Source organism: Erpetoichthys calabaricus, chromosome 2, assembly GCF_900747795.2.
Source record: "Erpetoichthys calabaricus chromosome 2, fErpCal1.3, whole genome shotgun sequence".
NCBI classification, from domain to species: Eukaryota; Metazoa; Chordata; class Cladistia; order Polypteriformes; family Polypteridae; genus Erpetoichthys; species Erpetoichthys calabaricus.
Window position 1 is genome coordinate 165,631,542 of NC_041395.2, and position 6,448 is coordinate 165,637,989.

General features: G+C 35.6%; 1 long non-coding RNA gene across 1 annotated transcript; it reads left to right on the forward strand.

Annotated features, from left to right (window-relative positions):
- Positions 1 to 2,327: 2,327 nt before the first annotated feature.
- On the forward strand, positions 2,328 to 2,824 carry LOC114669490 (uncharacterized). Its single transcript, XR_003719075.2, has 2 exons — positions 2,328 to 2,594; positions 2,742 to 2,824. It is a non-coding gene; the product is annotated as an uncharacterized LOC114669490 (long non-coding RNA).
- Positions 2,825 to 6,448: the final 3,624 nt, after the last annotated feature.

Here is a 6,448-nt window from a genome sequence, read left to right on the forward strand (position 1 = left end):
ACAAAAAAGAGGTTCCAGTTATGACCAGTACGTGTAGAATTTCGAAATGAAACCTGCCTAACTTTTGTAAGTAAGCTGTAAGGAATGAGCCTGCCAAATTTCAGCCTTCCACCTACACAGGAAGTTGGAGAATTAGTGATGAGTGAGTGAGTGAGTGAGTGAGTGAGTGAGTGAGTGAGTGAGTGAGTGAGTGAGTGAGTGAGTGAGTGAGTCAGTGAGGGCTTTGCCTTTTATTAGTATAGATAACATTGGCTAGATGTCCTATTTTAAAACATATCATTTTAATTAATTCTTTTCCTTTCATGTATTATTTGTTTTAAAGAGTTATATCTTACTATTTCAGCAGTATTAATGTTTTAACTTATTTATGTGATGTTATGTAGTGTATGTGCAGTGTTAGTGTACAATAATGAGAGGTATATGTGTATCATCTTCATTAACGTTTGTTAGATATTTAATTTGAATTTTCTGTAGTTGAAGTGTTAAGTTAGCTATATATTTATAAAAGAACGATAGCGCTTTCTGCCAAATTAGAATTACATACTATTATTGTCTTGATTTCCACAGCCACATTTCTCAATTTACGGAGAGAATATAAAACCAACACTGATTAAATATTACAATATTTACACGTGCCCACTTTGCAAAAAGAAAGGAGACTATAGCATCATGCAGTCTCACCTTCAGAGCCATGAAGACCATGTTGTAAATTATGCAGGTAGTTATGCCAGTTATGTATGCAAGTGTGTTTAATTTAAAAAACGGCGATAGGCTACTTTACTTGCAAGCAATATTGATTGTTAGATGTTTGAATTAGAGCTTTTCAAATAAAGTTTCAAGAGCTGAACTAATCCTGCATTTCCATTGTTTGGCAGGTTTTACTATCTACAGATGCAACACAGGGTGTGTCACAAGTGGCCATTTCCATTGTTGTTTGTGTTTAAAAGTCATTGTCAAAAGACAAAGGTTTTTAACTCACTTACAAAAATGTCAAAAATTGGTCACACCCATGCCCACTAGAGAGACTACCCCCGCTGTGCCCACCAGAGAGACTGCCCCCACTGTGCCCACCAGAGAGACTATCCCAGCTGCACCCACCAGAGAGAATATCTCCAGTACTTCTCCCAAAGAGACTGTGCCCTCCATTGCTACAATCAATGTCAGTTCAGCAGCGCCTGTCACTAGTTTTAGAGGATCACAAATTCTACAACATGCAAAAGAGAAGAAGATATTTTGTTCCTTTTGTAATTTGAGGTTGTACAAAAAAAAATCTCAAGTTACATATAAAAAGACAACATTCCTCAACAAACATTGAAATAAATGAATATAACAGGCTTCCTTCGGTTTGTATTGATTCTAGAAGGGGCATTTTTGCAGTGGCAAAAACTTCCACTGGACCTAGATACCTCATTCATGTTCAAAAGTGCACATGGGGAGCTAAACATGTTGTGATCTGTGAGTTAGAGAAATGCAAACAAGCATCAGAATTTTCTCAAAGGAGTGGATTCATGGGATTTGAATGCTTCCATCTGAGGTCTTTGGCCTTCTCTCCAGTTACTGTTATGCCAGACATTACACTTCAGGAAGAAGTATTAACTAGAATGATACAAGCAAAATGGTTTGGTAAAGAGACAATGAAAATATGTTTACATCGTAAACAGATGGCAGAAACACAGCAGACGCCATTAAGTAAAGACATTTCTCTTGGAGAAGAAAAATCACAAATATATCTATCAGTGTTTGAACCACGTATATCATTCAGGTCTCGTTTGAGGAGGGTGATGGTCCATTACAACAAGAAATTGAACTTTTAGTGTTAATGTAAAAATGCCTTATGCATGTTTACTTATATTTTTCCTGTAGGAGAATTGCCCAACATGTGTCTCCTGGACAATGGAAATCACGATCAGGATTTGACATTGTAAATGTCATAATTAACCTTTTTTTTCTTTGATACCTAGACACATTTTAGATCAGTATTTTTTTTTTCTTTGATTCATTTTTTGTTCCTTGTATTAGGGCCTTCCAAGTCAGATGAATAGCAATGACTGTGGAATTTTCATGTTGATGTTATGACCATTTCATATATTAACTCTATTTTTGTGTATGTCTGTATATAATGTTGTGTCCAGGTTTCCAAATAAACATTTTGTGGTTTCTCTGTAGAATGCGCTGTATATCATCCTTGAGGCCTCCTTTGACTTTAATGAGGTATGTCTCAACTTTAGTTCTCTCTTCTTTCATTGCCGTATTTGTGGAGGCAGGATTGTATCTGATTGTGGGTACCCATTTTTGAAACCTTCTACAATTTGTGTTGGGTATTGTGTTGAGTTACGTTAATTTTATTTATATAATTTTTTGTTTGTTTGTTTTACTTTAAGCATGCTGTCCCTAGTGATTTTGATGTTCCAGAAACACCTACCTTTCAAAATCCAGTTATTTTAAATGCATGTTTGTAATGGTTTGCATAAATATTTTTATAACATAAAACTTAGTTTTAATAACTTGATTATGCTTGTTCCTCTTTAGAATGACATGCCAGCTTTGAGGAAGTGGTGGTGTATAATGTTGCTTGAGAACTCAAGCCCCAAGGGGTAAATGAAGTTTAAATTTCCTTTAATAACTTTTTTGTCAGTTCTGCAGTAATGTCGCATTTATGCTTACCCATGTTGTAAATCAAAAACAAATAATTAGAAGGTTTACCATTTTATATTTAATGCTGTTTTTTTAAATCACTGAAGGAAATACTCACATTGGACTGAGTTAGCAAATGCCCTTCTAAATGATGACCAAGAACATAAGAAAAAATTAGAAGGTACAGAAATGATGCACAGCTTGGACAGTGTCATTTTTGTGTATGTTCTTTTGGTTCATTTAGTAACATTTCCCTAGGTAAATATTATGCTTTTTTCTGTTTTCAGGTCTAGACTATATGGAGCCATTAATGAAAAAACAGAAGATGGGTAAAGACTTGAACTACATCTGAAGTGAACAAAATGTCTCGCTATTCCATAGCACTGTGTTAATGAATGTTTCAAATCTTTTCTTTTTGAAGAAGCATCAGCCTCTCTTCTCCAACATCTAGCACAAGGCACCAATGAGCAGGTTCAGACACCTCATTTTATAAACTTACTTAAGATAGATGGATTACATTTTGTTGATGTTGGCTTAAAATGCTGACTATATAGTGAATAAAATATAAGAAAAAAACTTGTAATGCTTGTCTCAGGTGCATACTGTTAATCATTAACCAGTAGGAGTCAAAGCCTAAAAAACTTAAAGCCTGTTTTACCTCAACTCATCAGAAACTTCAAAAGACTTTGTTGGACAGTTATCTTATTCAAAGATCTTGACCATACATTGCTGTTCTCTCTAATTAAATGAATCTTAGTCTGGAGTGGTCTGTTTATTTTTTATATCTAAGATGTCTCACTGAAAGTTTTTTTTTTAATGTTGTTATTTGTCCTGGTGTCTATATATACACAGGGAACTCCAGTTTCTGTATTACATTTTGCCTGAAAAAGGGGCCCAAGTTGCCTCAAAAGTTCGCATATTGTAATCTTTTTAGTTTGCCAATAAAAAGGGTCATTTTGCTTGACTTCTCACTACATTCATAATGGCTAACATGGTACAACACCCTAGTACTCCTTGTGACACAGAAATACAACACTTAAAATAGAAAATTTTAAATGCATTGTGTATTAATAATGAGCAGAACGGTGGCGCAGTGGGTAGCGCTGCTGCCTTGCAGTAAGGAGACCCGGGTTCACTTCCTGGGTCCTCCCTCTGTGGAGTTTGCATGTTCTCCCCGTGTCTGCGTGGGTTTCCTCCCACAGTCCAAAGAAATGCAGGTTAGGTGCATTGGCGATTCTAAATTGTCCCTGGTGTGTGTGTGTGTGTGTGCCCTGCGGTGGGCTGGCACCCTGCCCGGGGTTTGTTTCCTGCCTTGCACCCTGTGTTGGCTGGGATTGGTTCCGGCAGACCCCCGTGACCCTGTAGTTAGGATATAGCGGGTTGGAGAATGGATGGATGGATGTATTAATAATATAGTGATCCAATACAGCAATGTTAATAATGTATCACAAGATTACCTCACTCTGTATATTTTTATCATCATTATCTGACTCAGCATTCCTTTGTTTTTTTCTAGTCACCAATATTTCCTAATGCCTAATAAACATTGCTAAGTTTCTAATGGATGTAATTGCCCCATCATCAGCTGCCATTACCTTGATCCAAAAGTCATATCAGCCATCTGGCCAAAGGAGCAACCCCATCTTCCACTTACTGTATCTGTGTATTTAACTGTTCCGGTCCTACCCTCTGAGTTGTAAATTCTGCTAGTGTGTCCTCGAGTCTATTGGCACAGGTAATCTCCTAAAGAACATGATTACCTTTCCATCATTATCTTACAATGTAAGAAGTATATTGCTGCCTTCTGGCCACAAGAGTCTTCATCTCTTATTTACTTGGCTCATTCCAAAACCTCACTTTTGTAAATATTGGTGGCCTTACAGATTACTTTAGAGAGAAGGCATGGGCATTAGCCTTTAATATTTAACTCTTACATTGCCTGAAGCTATTGATTACACTTTATGTGCTGAAACTACCTATTGCAAGAACTAAGACTTTATTTACTTATAGTTTTAATTTCTATTTAAGCTTTATGATGACCATTTACAGATTTTTTTTTCTTAAATATTACAGCAACACAAAATTCTTCAGCATCTTCTGGAAGCAGGGAAGTGGTGTACTGAGAATAATTCTGTCTTCAAAGTGCAAATCTCACTCCCTTCATTACTCTCAATGGAGAAGGATGACTTAGAGGAGGCCCTTCAAAAATTTGATTTGTTAACTGAATTTCCAGAAGAAGAGGAGAGGGAATATGTCCTTGAACCATTTACCTTCCTTTTTTCAGATATGGAAGATATGCATCTGTTTTTAGATAATATGAGAGGAAAAAGAAAAATTACTGTGTTTTGTAAGAAAATGTAACATGAACGTACATGTCCCTCATTGTTCTATTACCTATAATTCTAGTTCTTTTTTTTATATTTTGTTTAACTTCTTGGTAATAAATGTTGCAAACCAGCTTCATTTTTTAAGCTATTGTCTCAGATCTGCATTTATTATTGTTATGCATTAAAATAATGTTTTTAAGGCAAGGCAAATTTTATTTATAAACAGAATTTTCAACAGCCAAAACTGAACTGAAATGCTGTATAAAAAATGGTAAAAGAAGCAGTTAAAATATATAGTATGTACATATCACATAACTGCAAGAATAACCATTACATAAAAGATAAACTCTAAATGTCCACAGTCATACATTCAAACTGTATTTATAATCATGCATATACATGACCTAACTTATACAAACATAATGTCAGCGTCTTACAGGGTCAAGTGCTAGTGAGAAGAGATAAGACTTCATTGACTTTGACTTAAAATGGTCAGTATTGGAGTAGATCTAACATAATAAGGCAAGCCATTCCAGAGAAAAGGATATTTCTTGTATCTGAATGGAGGCATCTTAACCAAAAGTTTAAAACATATTTTTACACTCTGTAAAAATTCATATATAACCATAATAAATTGTTTAAGGGTAACCAAGATTTCATTCATTCATTCATTGTTTAAACCACTCAGTCCTGAACAGGGTCACCGGGTAGGGTGCTGAAGCCTATCTAAGCCAGAATAGGGCGCAAGGCAGGAACAAACCCTCGTCAGTGAGCCCTTGCATTGCAGGGCGGACATACACACACCAAACACACACTAGTGCCAATTTTTAGCAACACCAATACACCTAACCTTTACGTCTGAGGAAGAAAACCAGAGCACCAGGAGGAAACCATGCAGACATGAGGAGAACATGCTGACTCCACTCAGGGAGAACCAGAGACGTAAACCTGGTCTCCTTTCTGCGAGCCAGCAGCGATGCCACCAACGGTTTTCAAAATACAGAATCATTTAATAAATGTTGGTACTTCAAGTATTAAACACCTTACTCACTCATGTGATATAATTTTAAAACTATTTACCAAAACATGCATTTATTTTTATGCAGTATGTCTCTGACGCTCCTTTAATATTCACAGGGAAAACAATTATGCATTAAAGTTAAAAACCAGGAAAACGTCTGAAAGTTTAACAACACCACTTGAAATTTATCAGTATTGTAACTGCAGTGTAGAATAAAATTAAGAAAACACATTTCAAGACAGACAATGGAGGATGAAGGTCTCCACATATGCTGTATTATTTTAAACATTGTACAATACAAACAATTTTAAAAGTGTTTTTGTTTTTCTTTTCATTTACATGGCTTTGATCATCACTCATTTTGCAACATAATAAATTAATGTCATTAACGGAACATTCCCTTTTATTGAAGGAGGTTCCAGAAATAATGTAACAATAATTTCAAGTATTTTAAAAGATAGAATTC